Source organism: Numida meleagris, chromosome 5 (assembly GCF_002078875.1).
Source record: "Numida meleagris isolate 19003 breed g44 Domestic line chromosome 5, NumMel1.0, whole genome shotgun sequence".
NCBI classification, from domain to species: domain Eukaryota; kingdom Metazoa; phylum Chordata; class Aves; order Galliformes; family Numididae; genus Numida; species Numida meleagris.
This window is the reverse complement of record NC_034413.1, coordinates 47901127-47919614: the sequence shown is the minus strand read 5'-3', so window position 1 is coordinate 47919614 and position 18488 is coordinate 47901127. Positions and strand designations below refer to the sequence as shown.

At 36.7% G+C, this 18488-nt stretch overlaps 1 protein-coding gene and 1 long non-coding RNA gene across 7 annotated transcripts in view; both read right to left on the bottom strand.

The window, feature by feature from the left end:
- PDE1A (phosphodiesterase 1A) overlaps nucleotides 1-18488 on the bottom strand; it is a 218950-nt gene that overhangs the window by 102460 nt on the left and 98002 nt on the right. The gene's annotated exons all lie outside the window — the stretch shown is intronic.
- On the bottom strand, nucleotides 225-4729 carry LOC110399626. Its single transcript, XR_002439312.1, has 2 exons — nucleotides 2786-4729; nucleotides 225-453 (listed from the first exon to the last, which is right to left on the bottom strand). It is a non-coding gene; the product is annotated as an uncharacterized LOC110399626 (long non-coding RNA).

Genomic DNA, 18488 nt, shown 5'->3' with positions numbered 1-18488 from the left:
TTATGATATCTTGCATCATTTCAGTTATGGAAATATTTTTATTTTAGTCATTCCACAGGATAGTTTTCCGTAGGAACTGGTACTTAAATAACTTGATTACTTCACAGAACACTGCATACAAAGTAGCAGTTTGGCTAGGTTACCCAGTAAGTCTCCTTCCTTCTAGAAACCTGGAAACTGGGTATTCCTATGATTCAGAGAACCTGATCACCAAAAGATTAGTATTTAAGTAAGTAAGAAATACAATTTTATTTTCTTTGTTACAGAGTTTCTTGCACTCAGAGACTGCAGGAATGAAGGACTTCTTTACAGAAATACCCAGACCAAGACATTCAGCATCTTCATTCATGACCTGGACAATGACAGTATCTTCAGCAGGTTTGCAAACAATACAAAACCAAGAGTAGCTGATAAGCCAGATGGTTGTACTGCATTCAGTGGGAGTCTGACAGGCTGGAAAAAAATAAGCAAATATGAATCTCATGAAGTTCATACGAGAAATGCAAAGATTAATATCCCCATTCACCAGTACAGATACAAACGAGTACAACTGGCTAGAAAGCAGCTTGACAGAAAAAAATTCTGGGAGTCCATGTGGACAAGATGAACATCATACAGTGATGCTCCCTTGTGATGAAGAAAGCCAACAGCCTTTGATGCTGCATTAGGAGAAGCACTACCAGCAGGTGGAGGTGATCCTTCCTCTCTACTCAGTTGTGATGATACATACCTGGAGAGGTCTGTCAGTTCTGGACTCCCCAGTACCCAGAGGTGTGAACATGACACTGCAGTGAGTTCAGTTACAGGACACAAAGATGATTAAAGGACTGAGGTATTTGTCACACAAAGAGAGACTGAGAGCCTAACCAGGATATTTCTGATGACATGTTCCCAATTGCCTGTTGATGGTGGAAATCTGACTTTTGATATCATCATACAGGAATCTTTAAGGTAAATTATAAAATGTTATAACATTTTTCCAGTAATAACTGTAGTTCTCAAAGAACTCTTGATACTGATGAATGCCTGATACTTGTTGCAATGGATCTAAGAAAATACTGACTCAGCACAAAGTGACTTCAGAGATATTATGTTTACAAGTTAAGCATCATTAATATGGGATGAAAATTCCCTCCAGTCCTAATGAAATCAGTAAGGGGGGGCGGGGGGGAAGGATCCAGGAACCCTGTGCTGGAGTGTGTAGAAAAATTACAGTTTAATTTTTACATATGGAAGAGATTAAAGCTACTGCTGATCATATGTTTTGCTTACTGCTTCTATCACCAGAATATCCAGCAGAGGAAAAGTAAAGAGTTGCTCATATGAGGGCCCAAACTAACAGTAATCTGCTCTCTTGGAGATTGGCAGTAAAGAATCTGTTGCTTGCCAGAAGAATTCAGCCATGTCCAAAATTCTTCACTGATGGGCAAAACCATCCATCTAGGCACAGCTGTGAGCAATGCATTGAACACTAAGGATTTTCCTGGATTGCTTCCACATAGATGTCAAGATTTTTTCCTCATAAGATCTTAGAAGGATTTGTAATCATCTAGGATGAAAGAGCATGATTAAAGGATGGCTGGCTCAGCCGGTGATGACAAATATACTGGCATCTGCTGTTCCTCCTCCTGAAAATTCTCATCCAAGGGAACTAGATCAGTAACAGACTGAGCAATAGGAAGAATAAATATGTCTTTCATGATCTTTGTGGCAAAACCTTATGCAGTTTTGAGATATCCCATGGTGACCAAGAAAAAAAAAAGAAAGTATTACTCAAGAAGCTGAGGCCTAGGCAGAAGGATTCTTGTAAGAAGGAAATTAAGAATGTCTGGTGTGGGGAACTACAGAAAGACAGGATCCATGTGGTTAGGAGTAGAAAGTCTCTCTGTTGTCCTGAAAAAGCTGATGAGGAAGAACACTTCTTTTGAACATGTTGCACTATTACAATAAAATCTAGATCCTTTGGAGGCTGCCAAGATAGGCACTGAAATTACATAGGAGAGTCCAATAAGACTGTGTGTAGCAAATCTTTGTTGGTTATCACATGCTGTTAGAAGGCTAGACAAATTATAAGATGAATTTGAATTATTCATTGATAAGCATATATTTGCTTTCAATCAACAAATTAAAATTGTGATCTTATTTACTAAAAATCAAATTAAAAGATTCCCAAAACTGAAATGATGCAAGATATCATAAAGTACTGAAGACAATGTAGTTTAATCTACACCTAATCACTATGGCTTGCAACTGTTCAAGCATATCCCCTGTACAATTTATGAAGGGGCCTCAGATCACTTTTGAAAGTGTCCGAATCGTCATGCCATAAGAGAACCACAAAGTATATCCTCAGCTACGTTATTAAGTGATTGAGATATTAGCCTGTGAGCCATAGAATGGGAATTGGTTTCTATCCTAGTGGATATTCAACATTAAATGGTAATATATAAAAAGAATAGATTATGAAGCCAAGCCCAGAACACCTTCTGCTCCATTGATTATGTGCTTTAGGTCCTACAGATTATTTTGAAGTAAATATTTGTTTCATTTGTGTGAGAGACAAAAACTCAAATCTCCCCTTTTTTGCTGAGCTCCCAAATAAACAGACACATGTGCATATGTATCATAAGAGATAAGCAACTAAACGTGAGTTGAGTATTGTAATGCAATAGAAAGCACAGCAACGACAGCAGAGCAGCCAGGATCCAGGCTGTAGCAAGTGAGGGTCTGCTCAAGTGCAACAGCCGTAGGAACAGAAATAAAAAAAAAAAAAGAAGCTGCTTACCTTCAGAAGGCATCAGATAGGCAGGGATCTCTAGCAAGATACCCTTACCTCTGCTGCCAACCCTTAAATGAGGTCTGGGAGGGGGGGATCCTGGCTCAACCCATTCCAGTCACTCAGGGGCACTGCATACACCTGAGCTCCCCTGGGTTGGCCCTGCCTTCCCACCAGGTACTCCATCACTGTTTCAAGCCCTGACTTAGCATTTCCACGACAAGTATTATACTGAAAAACAGTGAATTCCAGATTGAGATGCATAACAAGGAATCCTAAGATGATGTAGAAGTTATATACCTCTGCATTTGGTACTTGTAAGATCAGTGCAGGAATACTGCACTACAACCACATGTTCACATTACAAGGATGATTTTGAAAACTGGATGTAAAACTGGAGAGAAAAGCCATGAAGATAAAGGAATGTATGCCTTACGGTAAAACTTTGATCTATATAAATAGAGACAGAGTTTAGAGTTCCTAGGATACAGTCTACAACATCTAAGAAAGGGACAAAAAATAAAAAGAGAGGTACTTAAATCTGGCAAGTGTATAGAATTGGGTCAAATGAAGTTTAAATTAGAGAAAATAACAGATATCTTAGAGAAAATGAGATATCAACAATGAAAGCTATAAGCATTAATACAATTAACAAAAAGTACAGATCATTTTACTCATGTTTTCCCAAAATATGTGATTTAATTAATAAATGCTACTGGATTTGAAGCAGAGATTTGTTTTGAGTACACTATGTATGTACACTATTTAGCATGAAGGCAATAGAGGAAAACACAGTAATTACTTCTCAGTTGTAAAATCCATTAATGTATAAATCCAAACAAGACCAGTGCTTAACTAGGAATAATTAAAAAATGAATATATCATCATTAAGTCATTCCTGTCATTTGCCTGCTCTGTTCAGTTGCAAATTACTATATTAAAAAGGTTCTGAAATAATTGATTCTTACACTTTACACTCTAACTTTTTGAAATATAATCCCTTAAATGTAAATGTATTTTGACCATTACTTCACATAGAGCAGAAATCTTAATGTTTTACTTTTAATTAGTACATGAACTGAATTAAAAATAATGCTGCGTTCAATCCAAATTAGGGTTCGGTAGACTGCTTACCTTCTATGGGCTGATACCGTGAAACCCTATTTGTCAAGTACAGTATTTTCTATGTGCAGTTTCACTGACTTCATTAGACCTCTCACAATGACTACCCATGGGCACAATTATTTCCAGGATCACATCTTTATTTAGTAAAGAAACACCATCAAAGGATAGTCAAGAAAATATATGGATATAATGAAATCAATCCCCTTTACCAAACCAGTCCACAAGATACTATAAATGCATCCTGGCAGCCTCATTAGGGTGCTTTTCATGGAAGTTTCAAACATCTGTGTCGCAGCTTAAGTACCACATTAGTGAGTCTCTTGAGGATCCATACAACATTTGGGACAGTGATTAAAGTAATCCAATTTATCCAATCACAATTTATTTTGTGAATATTCACTAAATAAAATCAGGAGAGTTTATTGTATGAGAAAGAAAACTGATACCGTAAACGAACACTTCTAGAACACTGGTCATCAGTACCTTGAGCCACTTATACACGAGGAATTTGTAACGCATGTAATCCATTTTGTTTGCTTACTGTTTTTGATTTTACTTAATTTCATAAAACAAACAAAGCTGAACACTTCTCTAGAAAGACTTTAGCATAGTAAATTCATTTTGCTTTATCCGTGAAAATAGTTTATTTACTAATGCAGTAGATACACATTTGTATTTGGTGAGTTAGCCCGTGCTAAGTTTAATTGGATTTATAGAATCATAGAATCATAGAATTAGCTAGGTTGGAAAAGACCTACAAGATCACCCAGTCCAACCATCCACCTACCACCAACATAACCCCACTAAACCAGGTCTCTCAACGCTATATCTAAACGTTTCTTGAACACCTCCAGGGACGGTGACTCAACCACCTCCCTGGGCAGCCTGTTCCAGCGTCTGACCACTCTTTCAGAAAAGTAGTATTTCCTAATGTCCAGCCTAAATCTCCCCTGGCGCAACTTGAAGCCATTCCCCCTCGTCCTGTCACTAGTTACAAGAGAGAAGAGGCTGACCCCCAGCTCACTACAACCTCCCTTCAGGTAGTTATAGAGAGCGATGAGGTCTCCCCTGAGCCTCCTCTTCTCCAGACTGAACAATCCCAGCTTCCTCAGCTGCTCCTCATAAGGCCTGTGCTCCAGACCCCTCACCAGCTTCGTCGCCCTCCTCTGAACACGCTCCAGGGCCTCAATGTCTTTTTTACAGTGAGGGGCCCAAAACTGGACACAGTACTCGAGGTGGGGCCTCACTAGGGCTGAGTACAGAGGGAGAATGACTTCCCTACTCCTGCTGGCAACACTAATAGAATCATAGAATTAGCTAGGTTGGAAAAGACCTACAAGATCACCCAGTATTATATTCCATCTTTAAATAAAAGGTGGTGACCCATGGCTTTTCAGCCCATGTAAGCAATTTTCAGACTTTCAGTGCCAAGTCACCCAGACAAATTTCAACCTCCCTTAGTAATTATTTAAATTACAAATTTCAACCTCCCTTAGTAATTATTTAAACTAGTTTCTTAGACTGCACTAAAACATAGGAGAAGCTGACGCTAAGGTGCTACCTCTGGGAGATGGCATCTAACAGCTCAAAACAGCCATGTCATCTTCCCAGTTTTTTTACTACAGTCCCACTTTTCCCTTTTTGCATATATTCAGTACTGCAGTCCTGATCTAGCTTTTCCACCTGGTAGGCTAGAATTAGCATGTACTAGTTTGCATTTTGCAATATAAGGTATGGTAAGGTGTTACTATAGTCTTGATGTCTGGATGCTGGGAGACAAACTGTGTTTACCTGCTAAATTCACCTATTGACCACAGTCACAGAAGTAAATCTTTCCCTTGCTTTTCAGATGCTACTGAGTGGAAAAATTACAGCACGTGGAAAGCATCTGTTAAGTCCTGGCCCGCAAAACAATTTTGACACTGGAACATCTGCCTTGGTCCTAATAACCAAGTATTCCTACCAAGGAAAACTGGGCAGAACCATCACTCGCTCTGGAAGGTATGCCAAAGAAGTCCCTCCGCACTTCAGGAAAACTGCTGGAGGGCATATTTTGAGTGTGAAATTTTCTTGAACAAAGGACTTGATCAACCAGATAAGCACAGTCACATCCAAGACTGAGGAAATTAGCTTAGGGAAGAGTGCAGTTACATAAGAAGATAGGCCACAGCCTACTCACAGAGCTATTTCTACCTTCAGTTCAAGTCCTCTGCCCATCAAAATCCCAAATCTGCTCTTGAGAGGAGTGATTCCCCTGGTGAGACAAGAATTTGCACCTCACTCTTCTGTTGGGAGGAATCAATGCAAGACAGTGCTCAAAAACTGATCAAAAACTCATGTGACTGAGGCACATGATCAGTTCTCTGCTTGCTGCTGCTCATCCATAGTCACTGATGGCACTGCCAGACACAATGCTCAGAGCAGCAAGGCAACCAGCGATACAACAAGAGTTTTAACTCTTGCTTCCAGCTGAAGCAGAAGGCCCAAAAGAGCCAAATGTAAAAAATAAACTGGATGGACTTTTCTAAAAAGTAGCTTTATTAAATAACTGATGTATGGAACAAATAATGAAGAAAATTTACAGAAAATTTCCAAGATGAAGAATAATAGAAATTGCAAAAAGCACACAGATAACGAAGCAAGAGCATTGGGGCAACTAATATTTTCCAGAGGCAAAGATATTTACTGAAGAGGGGAGGATGGGCCATTATTTCAGTTTTATGGACAATAATAAAAATTTGCTTTGATAGTAAAGTGCCAATACATTTGGCTAAAAATAATGAAATCTTTGAGTTCACCATTTCTGGAAGATGAAAGAGAAAGGAAGGAACAGAAGAAATGTTGTATGAATGGGATATGTCTTGTTGGAAAACAATTAGCAATTGTTCACTGCCACAGAAAAAGCATAATTCAAGTGGGTATATAAGATATATAAAAGCTCAGATCTATTGCATATTCTCCTGGATAAAGAAATAAACCTCAGTGATAAAAGCTTGTGATACATGATCAGAGTGGATGAAATTGCAAGTACCTAGGAGGTTAGATAAAAATTTCATTTGGGGAAATTCTAATTACACAAAATATCATTTAATAGAGAAAATTGAGAAATGCTGTAGAAAGGAGATGGATACAACCGATGAGGCCGCAGTAATGCAGAAAATGATATGGAAACGATCTTGGGAACGATAGCATGACTTAGAAGCGATGATAACATAAAAAAGCAAGTCTAGGTGATACAAAAGAGAGCTGCTTCCATTTTGAGACATATCATACTAAACAAATTGTTTCTGGAGTAATCTATCCATTTGGAGGAATTATATTCTAAAGAAAGCTGTAGACACACCATAGACTGACATGGGAAATACAAAACCCAGAAATTCAGGAAACATCACCTGAAGGGAAATATTGAAGAACAGGACTGGTATTCTCAAGCAAAGATATGACTGAAAGCCGAAGAGATAAACATGGAAAGAAGTTCCTAATAAGTTGACAACAAAATATTCTTCCATATACCAAGGGTTGAAAGAAGCAATCTATTCAATATCTTTGGGCAGACTTTTACTGCAGATCTCACTCTGGTGCACACACATTGAAAGAACATTCAGGAAAGCTACGTCTGGTTCTGGAAGCAGCTGGTAGAAGGAGATCAGCCTGGGCTAAGAAACACTACTCTGGATTCTTTGGAAAAGCTTTATGCAGTCTGCTTTTAAATTAGGTAATAAAGTCATTAAAGGTGTGTTTTTTACATTCTGGGTAGATGGAATGTAAATGGGGAGACCTGGTAACACAAAGGTATATTTTAACTGGGGCCCTGAAGGGGCAATCATTCTGGCTAGATCAATCTTGCTGAATGTTGTTTAAAAATTTATGTGCATTTTTATGGGAACTCAATTTTTTTTGCTGTTCAAAACAACAAAAAAATAAGGTAAATTATTTAGAAACTCCACTCCAGTTATTCAAGTATTGTGTTTATTTATTTAATTTTTATGAACCATGTTATTACAGCATTGAAATCCTTTCTCCAGCACTAAGGAAGCTATTAATTCTGGTTCACAGAAATGTTTAAACAATTCCTTGTAACCATTCATTATCAACAGAGAAGGTTACTACTATGCATTAGTTTTACACCAATGCATTTTATTTGGTTTGCATAATACAAATGTTCCAGTTTGTGTATATCCAAAGCAGCAAGAAAACACATCATTAACTTTCAAATGAGAGGTTAACAAGACCTATTATTCTGATACTGAAAAATGGATTTTCTAAAGTAAGGTGATTAATACTTTAAGATAGATCAGCTCAGCACAAAACTTTTCTCAGTTGTTGCTACCAGGAGACCAAAGTAATTTCCTGTAAAATTACAAACTTTAACCCATAAAGTATGTAATGACCACCTTGATGTGACTGGAGCAGTATGCTTTAAGGTCTGAATATAGACTGAAGACCTTAGATATCTGACAGTCAGAATGGTAGGATAGAAGAATAAAGTTGACTTAATTTCTCTATGTCAGAAAATGTTTCAAACACTAGTTGCAGGCCAGGAGGAAAGCTATGTGTCAACATTCCTAATCATCAGGTAATTTCTTAATTTTTGTAAATTTTTACAAAAATACAGGATCTGCTTCTTGTGGTATTTTTCAGATCCCTATTTCCTTGAAGTACTTTAAAGAATCGGACACTTTTAACAAAAATAATGAGAAATATTATAAAGCTCACTCATGCCAATTGGAAAATGACTCAATTACTAATCCTGTAATGTCTCCTGAATTCATCATTAACCTTGGAAAAAATTGTCTGGAAGTAGTACAAAACAGTATACCAGCAGTATTCCAAGCAGTCCATCAAGATGACATTAAATATTTAATATATTTCACCAGTGTCACTATGTGTAGTGTACTTACCAACAACATGGAGTAATTAGCACAATTTATGTTTTAGTATACTAGGGATGAGTAAGCATGTAAAACTTCAAATGACCATATTCTCATTAATTTCTTTGTCAGCTCACCACCTGTTTATATTTCCACTCTACCCATTATACTCTGTATTACTCATTCTCTTCCACTTTTAATTTTTCCTTAACTTCTTCATTATCCAATTTTCTGTCTTCTTTTTTTTTGTTTGTTTGTTTGCTTGGTTTTGCAGGGTTTTTTTGCTTCACATCATTTCCACAGAGTTTCTCATCACCCGCCCATTCTCAATTCCACAAACTTCTATTCAACTCCTCCATGTACTTCTGCCACTAAAACCATTGTCTTTTGAATCACAAATGATCTTCAGTTTTGGATTTTTTTTTATCCCTTCTCTTCCATCCCTTATGCAGCTTTACCATTGTCTACATGCTTACAGACTTTCTCTCTCCTTTTTCCTCCTCCTCTTTCCATGTACTTTCTCTTCTGAATAATAACAGATTCACCCAATCAGTAGGTCTTTGTAACCTTTTCCCCAAGCTTGATCCTCTGCTTCCATATATATTCTCACCAGTCTCCCTCAAGTTCTATTCTAGTGCTGATGTTCTATTTTTAAACTCTCTACCATTCCTCTGCATCTGTGGGGGTGTCTGCAGGGTCTATCTTTGACAAAGAAGATAGTAGATATAGTAGAGTGTGTGGATGGGATTCACAAACCTCTCTGAAAGGGTGTTTTTACAGAACGGTTTATGTTAAGGAAGAAGATGACCAGCAGTCACAGTAACTCAGTATGGAATTATGGGGAGGAGTCTGGAACAACAAAGGAATCAGTTTAAAAAGCATAAAGGAAGCACAGAAAGCTGGAACAGCGAGAACAGATCTTGGAGTGGCAAGAACCACACTCAAATCCAGTTTGATGCTGACTGAAGTCACTGTGCAGTCATCAGGTGAGCCTGAGGGGCACACAGTACTGCACACCTTATCTCCATTGCCAGGAATGTGGAGGCAGGAGAATAAGGCTCAGAGCTTCATTTGTCCACACCAGCCCTGAGTCTCCCACTTGTTCTCTTTCCCATGCTCTTCCCAGGTTTAGTTAAGGTTCATGTATATGAGTCAAGGCTAACATCACTAAACCACTTGTATTAGCCAAATTAGCATCTCTAGATGGTCCTGTATTGTGTATGAAGCTTTTCTCCACTCCCTCCAGCAGAATTTCAGGGTTCCAAGCTCCAAGTAAAATCCATTTGCCAGAAAGAACATCAGAGCAAACAGTATCATTTCAAATGCAGTGTTGTAATGGCCTTCTCTTAACAGAGAACACAGCAGTAAGTCCATATTGTACACTATCAGTTTAGCTCAGAAAACCACGAGTTTATGACAATGCAATCTATGCAATTGTCTACCATGGTCATCAAAAATCACATTTGTAAAACAATTTTAAAATCATTCTTTAGAGCAGAATTCTGCTAACATTTTGGGACAACAGTTCCAAAGCCTTATGCAAACCGTTTCCCAGTCTTCCTTTCGGCTTTGCTAATTTGACTTTGTCATTATTTCCTCATAGGCACTGTTGTCATTTTCAAAAAGTTTAAAATACATAAAATGTAAACTCTTTTAAATGCCTCACAAAATTCTGTTTTCGCCTTCACATGCATTGAAAAAGTAAATCAATATAGAAATCATTCTTAGGTGGGTAGGCAGCTTGTGTCATTTTTTCTATTATCTGCATTTTTATGTACATAAAAGGAGAAATATTGAAGAACTAAAATGAATGCTTGCAATTGTGAGCTGATTTAATAGAAAATTAAATATTTCAGAAATCAAGATTCCCATAATGTTCAGTAATAAGCAGAGGACTGGCTTGCTCTTTACTATTCTGTCCTGCTTCGGAAATCAACTTTCAATGACATTATCTCATAGATCCTTAAGGTCATGTCAATGTATTCTAAACACAGAATACATGGAAATATTAGGTCTACAACAAGAAAAAAAAAATGTAGTATCTTCCAGACACAGACAGTTCTCATTCTCATTTAATTTAAGAATTTACATGCAGATTAATGAACAAATGCTTATGAACATCTCAAAACTGTGACCAGCCTCATCGAATGTAGGTCCACTCTGCAGTGAATCAAGTGTGTACAGGAAGCTTGGAAATCCGTATCTTTAAAACAGATGAGAACAAGATTCCTGTGATTTACCTAAGATTACACTGGAAGCTGTGGAGTCTGATTTGATAGATGCAACTGTTTAAAACTTGTATAAAGAAAATCCACTTGCCTTCTTTACTGCAGCTTCTAGCTGGAGCTAGCTGCCTCTCTCCCTGCAGCAAGTTTCCATCCCAGACACAGAGGCAAAGCCCACCTCCATCCTGGTCCCTGAGCCCAGCCAGCTGCCAAACTGTGCTCTGATGCAGCCATCTGTCCGCCACAGAAACAAATTCAAAACTCTGACTTTCCACATTTCCAACCTGCTTATTATTAAAAAATGCAGGAGGGGCCACACTTCCTCTGCTGACTCATGATCTTTGCTTGGTAAAGTTGCTACGCTGGATGACGTCCAGTTTTCATTCATGTGCTTTATTACACGGATACGAAGCATGCTAGATTGAGACAAGACAGCTACCACTTACTCTGTGGCAAGTGTAGGAACCAGTGTCACAGGAAAGCAGGAATAAGTATTCTTAAACGCTATCATGCAGTTTTCAGTCTGTGACTTTCCAGAAAAGGATCGTGCAAAGGAGGAGTAGAAGTAATGGACTACCATCACAGCAGAGGTGGCAAGTTCTGTGAGGAAAAAGTGATTCTTACCTTGTACTATTAGTTCTCTTCCTACCAATTTGAAAATGTAAATCTCTGCTAATTTGTGGTCAGTGCTTATCTATCTATCACTGCCATTTACAGAGTTTCTTCTTCAGTCATAGGCCTTGTCACAAACACGTTAAGAACACAGCATAGCAGAGCTACTAGCTCTGATGAAATGTATTTCCAATATGTTTTCACAATGTTAGGACACCAAATACTTACATCTATAGCTTAATTCTTTACATCTGCCTCCAGAATACATCCATTCCACCCTAGAAAGAATTATGTTTTCACTTCTGATTATTCAGACAAAAATAGGGAAAAGTATACCCATTACAGAAAAAAAAAAATTCTACTTCATATCTCAACAGAACTCAAATTCTTTGCTGCCTTTTGTGCTCTCTATTCTATAGGATATGCAAAAATAATCACTGTCTTCCTTAGAACTTTCTCTTGCATCTCCTTAATTGCTTTATTTGCTTGAAAGATTACTGCCACAAAGCCAGGTGACATCTGTACGGTCACTGCACATCATTTCCATTTCTTTAGGGATAACACAAGTTCCTCTCCTCCCTTCTTAGTTCCTCTGAAAAGGAACTAACAATGCGTGATGTGTAGCTTCTGTTCTGCTACTATCTGAAAAACTGACTGCCTTTGATCTCAGTGGAGGCAAAGTCTGACTTTCCAGTGAATGTTCTCCCAAACCATGCACTAGATAATGACACTTTAATTCCAACCAAAAGAAATCTTTAGAGATGAAGATGTTATTCAATGAATCTACATCAGTTCTCACTTAACTTTTCCTCTACAGAAGTCTACAATGAAACCTACTGTTAAATCAGGTCTTGATTAAGTATGAATAAAGTAAAGGGAAAGCTCTAATAAAAAGCGTGAAATATATAGGCAAATCATGTTTTCATATTGTATGTTCCTTAGAGTGAGAAACCCAGGACAGAACAAAAGTGAATACACAATAACAATGTTGTGTATTAAAAATAATTAATTAACAATAGAATGTAGTTTTCTTATCAATTAACTGTCAAGTTAGAAAGTTTAGTATACTAAAATACAAAAAATGTAGTTATTCTAATCCGTCAAAAGCTTCCTTTTTTTTTTTCTCCTGCTGTCAAAAGTACCAGAATAAATAATGCACTTTACAACTCCATTTCTAAAACCAGCCAAGATTCCCTTCATCACTTCAACAGCAGTCATGCTTTCATTACTGGGATGGTGATGAAGTTATTCTTACTTTCTATCTCAATTTGGTGACAGCCAAGCTGTCTATACCGTATAGTATGTTTTGTTATTGCACATTGCCAATCCATTTCATTTAAATCATTTATCTTTGCTTGCTGAAATTTCTAAAATGTATTTATTTACCTTCTTCTAGTATGATTAAGAGGTTGAATACAAACATTTGGACTGCTGTTCAAATTTATATGAACAACATCAAGCTACAAAAGCAAATGTCAGACATTTGCTCCTTTTCTTTTGATTTTTTTGTACTTGGTTCCTCCTCCATTCACTCTACTTACTGAATAAATGTGTATCATCTGCTTGTAAATTGGATTCTCCATGCTTTTCCCCTACTTAATCTACTATTCTCTCTCCTGCTTTCTTAATTTACAAAATGCCACCTACCATTCAAATTTCCTGATGTACTGCTTTACATTTTATCTTCCTGTCTAACTTGGGGAAGTGCCAGGCTCTCAAAAACAGTATAATTCATCATCCTGAATATCTAACGATTTTTTACACCCTTTATAATGTCCTGGACACTCCTCAAAGCTGTCTTCATTTATTGCTTCAATCAAATATTTTTTTCACTGCTTCTTATCATGCTAAGAGCAGATGTTTCTGTCCTCTCCATCCCCCTTTCAAAGCCCAGTTTTTCTGTGATTACTTTTTATATCAATTTCTTTCTTATTCCAGTTTCAAAGTTAAGTCTTTTAAGGTACCGCCATTTAAAAACAACTGTTGACAGCATAACACAGGAAAACATAATCTGTTTGGGTATATACCCATCAGCGAAGCCATTAGAGCCAGACAGAAAGAGGCACTAGCAAGCATGTGGGCAGAAAATACTTTTAGCAACATCAGCAACAAGAAGGCCATGGTTTTGTACTGTACCTAGCCTTGTAGAAGCTGCACGCAAACCTTGCCATTAGAGTAAGGAAAAATCAAGAAACAAACTTGGATGTCAGAGTTTTCTTGTGGAACTATGCTTTTACATTCCAGCCTTTCCTTAAAGTAAGAAGTAAAGGATGATGGCAGCTTCTCTTTTCCTGCCCACCTTTCCTCCTACACCATAGGAATAAATTATCACTCATTAAATTAATATGCTACATTAATTTACAATTAAGTGATCACTAGCAATAATGATATACAATGTACATTCATAGTAATTGTAGAGCACAACTCAGCATAAACCAGGCAAAGTTTCCCATACATCTACTTATTCCCTACATACAAGTAGTAAGGATAATAGTCATTTGGACCCACTGAAGACCACTACAAACAAAGTGAGAAAACAGTCTTTTTTTTAAAAGCTTCTTAGCCACTATACAGCTTTAAAATCTCCTGCTTTCTAAGCTGCCCATCATACAGCAACTGTTTTCTTTTTACAGTGATCTATCCTCTTCATATGATGTTTTGATTTTGTACCTATTCTATAGATACTAATCAAAAAGGTGTGAACACTATTTATACTCATGCAAAACACAAATATATCTGTTCATTACATACTGTATTGAAGCCATAGGATAAAAAGAATAAACTACAACACACAAATAAGATGAGGGTGTGCTTGCTTGTACTTGGTAAAACTCCTAAATATTTTGAGTTTCCAAGTAAAAGAAAAAAAAAGAAAGAAAGGATTAAAAAGAAAGGGCATTACACTGGTGGTTATTTTTTGCTAGAAAATATTTTTCAGTATATTTTTTCCATATGAGAGTGTCTCCCAAAAATATATAATATCTAGGAGTTATAGAACATGTTGTTTCTATATTTATTATACTGCATATAAATGAAATGATATGAATTATTCCTATTCCATAAGTAAGGGCAGTATAAACATTGTACAGAAGTCCGGTCTTTGTGAGCATATGCAGTATACTACGCACCTTTCTCCTGGCCTTACCTATGTGCCCCCTAGCAGGTAAGAATCATGCTGGAATCAATCTGCCAGTGGATTACAGTGAGGTTCAGTACCCAGGTTTTGGAGCTGATTTTATCATAGAACAAAATAATGAATCAACCACATATAATTAAGGGATTAGAAGCAAGACTCCAAAGGATTGGACTGGGTCACTCTCTTAGTAAAGGACAAGTTAAAATTACAGAGAGATCCAGTTTAGTTAATAGCAATTAATACATTTGTATATACGAAAAACAAAGATAACAGAACAACATCAACGGTACAGAGAGCTTTTCTCACATGCAGACACTGTAGAAAAGATAACAGCAGAGTTCCCTGAAGAGTTGGAAAGCAAGTGCTTTTCCATCCTTGTTCTCTCCTAAAAAGCAGAAGAATACAATGAGCCCTATTTTTCTACCCCTACCACTATGAGGAAAAACGCTTGATCCAGAACTACATGAGACCACAGAAAATGTGTGGAACAGAAAAGAGAGGTATTTTGAAGCTAACACATTAATATTTTTAAAATTTTAAGAGTTCTAAGACAAAGCAAGGACAAATTCATTATTGTAGTCTTGCTACAGTTAGTCTGGAAATCTCAAAAGACCATGGATTTCTTGAAATAATTCCAGGCTTTTTTTGGATTCCACTAAGGCAGAGATACCAGAAGAATTTCTCTTGTGACACTCTAATCCTTCTATTTCCATTCACAGTGAAGACTAGGAAGACCAAAGTCACAAAAAAAAAAAAAAAGAAGAAGAAGAAGAAAAACAACACACGAACTGGCCACAGGCTGGAGTGCAGAAAAACATCAACTACATGTAAGCATTGATTATTGGTTGTGGAGATTCTTATGTTAATAGAAATCACAGAAATCTGAGAACTAAAACATTTATTATGTCATCTAATCTATGCAGTTGGCAGGAAAGGATTTGTTCCGTAAAGCATATTTTATATGGTTTTATTCAGTCCAATTTTAAATGGCAGAGCAATGAAGCTTCCACTGTGTTATTTCAGAAAGCTGATTTGTTTATTGTTTGAATTAATTTGACCAGTTTTAGCAAACATGCTCAAGATGCTGCTTTTAATAAAAACATGGAATGTCCTCAGTAATTTATGTTAGCACCAAATAGTTAGTGAATATCCAATCTATAAGTTCTCTTGAAATATATCTGTACATATAACAGGTTGGTTTTTTATATTAAGAAATGCAGGAATTGCTAAGCTTTTGGCAGTTGGTTTCTGATGCAATTACAAAATTTTATCCACACTGATGTGCTTTAGTAATCAGTTCAACATGATTCATAACCTTAGCTTTTTAAACAGTTAAATTTCTGAACGAATTTTTTATTTATTTCCAACCTCAAGTAGGCTAAAAGTACCAGAAGTTACACTTATTTCACAATATTTTTACATCATTACTTCTTCAAGAATTTGGGACTTACAAAAAAAACCTGAAAATTAGTGATAAATATCCTTTTTATTATTTATGTCACTTTTGAAACTGTGATATTGCTCTTATATAGAAGGTAGACATTAAAGGGATATTTTACAATAGAACTCAACCTGATTTGCCAGGCAACTCTAGCAAAAATATACATCCGCTGTAAATTTAGCTTGCTAACGAAGATATTCATATATAAATTTGATAAGTTCTGACAAAGCTTCCAAGAAAGACTTGATTTCTTAGAGTATATCTAAAATTAGTGTTGGCTGTATATATAGATTTCACAGACACACACACATATATGGATAATTTAATATTTTCTTCACTTTTTGTGGGAAAAATACATCTAAGCTGCAGATATAGCTACCTCAACGTAAGGTTTGTGCCTAATAAAACCATCTGGTTTATATGGGAAAAAATTACAGGATTAAAAGGACTGAAGATAAATCCTCATAATTCTTCTGTAAGAACACTTTTTCACTGAAGAATATTTTCCAAAGTCATAAGGAACACACTTAAAAAAAATCAGCTGTTTAATGTACTATGATAGAATCTGTATTTACTGTACATGATACCATCTTTATGGCATACGGAGATTGTCTTTCTGTTTGAGCTGCCTAAAATATTATGCCGGTCTCAACCTTGGAAACATTTCTTAAGTATTTACTGTAGTATAACAGAGATCTTTTGCCAGAAGAGTCACTGCAGAGCCATGGACTCTGAGGGGGCTTTCCATATTAGGGGTTTTCTTGCTCTGGATTAAGCATGCCAACAGTAGTTAGTTGCTGTTCTGTATTTAGAACTGGTTTGCAGGAATGGATTTGGGTAAGAAATGTTGAAACTTCTTGTATTTCATTGAGCTAAGCTTACTCCCACAAGACAACTTGGGGTGACATTCGTTAGGAAAACTCTTACAAACTATTCAGTGCTACATGAGCTACAGCAGATTTCCACAGCAGATTTCTGAACACATCAGGAAATAGGCACTTCTTCATCCACACTGTAGATCTTTAAAAATGACTACCGATATTTAAATAGAAATACAGTGAACTAAACTATCAGCTTATATAACAAGATATCATTTCAGGAAAACACCAAGCACTTTAATCATGAGACAACAGCCTTCTGCAAAATAACTTCATAACTCCATTTAATTAAAGCAAAGTGAATTATATTTCATTTAATTTTTGATATAAATTGCATGGCAAATCTAAGCAGGACATTCAAATTTAAGGTTAACACTTAGGCCACTTAATTCCTGTAGTAACCTTTTAATGTCCAGATTCCCTTTCTGCACCATAACTGTGTAGTACCAAAAGAATTCTGCCCGGGTAGCAGCAGCAGTATATAATCCTGGCATGGCCACCTGTCTGAGTTTACTGTGTAATCCCATAATATATGACATCAGTAGTGGCCATCCATAATCTTGTATTTATTTGTCATATCAGCACTGTAGTTTCAGTGTCCTAATGATGTCACCCAGTAAGAGTTGGAGTTTTCTTGAAGATGTCACGAGCTATAAACAGAAGTGTGAACTATTGCAGATTTACTTAATCCTACAGCCACTGAATCCTTATTCGCAGTAGTTTTAGAAATATTACTTCTCATGCAAGCTCACTTAGTCTGAAGCTAGGGCAGGCCAAAGGAAAGAAAGGAGTTTTTTTGTGGTAAAATACAAGTAAATTAGATCTAATCCTGATGTGTAAAAATAAGTTTACTACTGAAGTTAAAAAATAAAATAATCAGAAGCGTATTCACAGATCAAAATAACATGTGTAAAAAGTAGTGAAGAACCACCTCACAAAACTTTCAACTTGTTGCTCTTTGGACTTGAACCTTTCCTATCAGAAGAGTCTTGTGGATTAGTTGTACTTTAATCACTCAGCTGCATGTCCCAGCCAGCCAGCCACTTTACTCTGAAAGGTGCATCATTTCAAGTACGAAAACTCTGCCATCCAGACATAATCAACTAAAGCAACTAAGACCCATGTTCCACATATAAATAGTTTTATAATTCCAGAATACACTGAGGGACTACAGAGCTGTAGGAAAACAAAACAAAACACGCACACACACACAAAAAGTTTTCAAGGGCTTATGCTGCCTCTCTTTCATAATAAAGGCAATTCCACACAAAACTTCAGAAAATGTAGATGACAAAAAGGAGGGAAAAAAAGTTTCAAAGTCTTAGTACAAGTAGAAAAATTATATTCTGAGCACAAAAATCATCTAATACGTTAGCAGAATACGCAACATTCAATTCTTCCCCTCCTTTTTGTGTGCTTGCCTA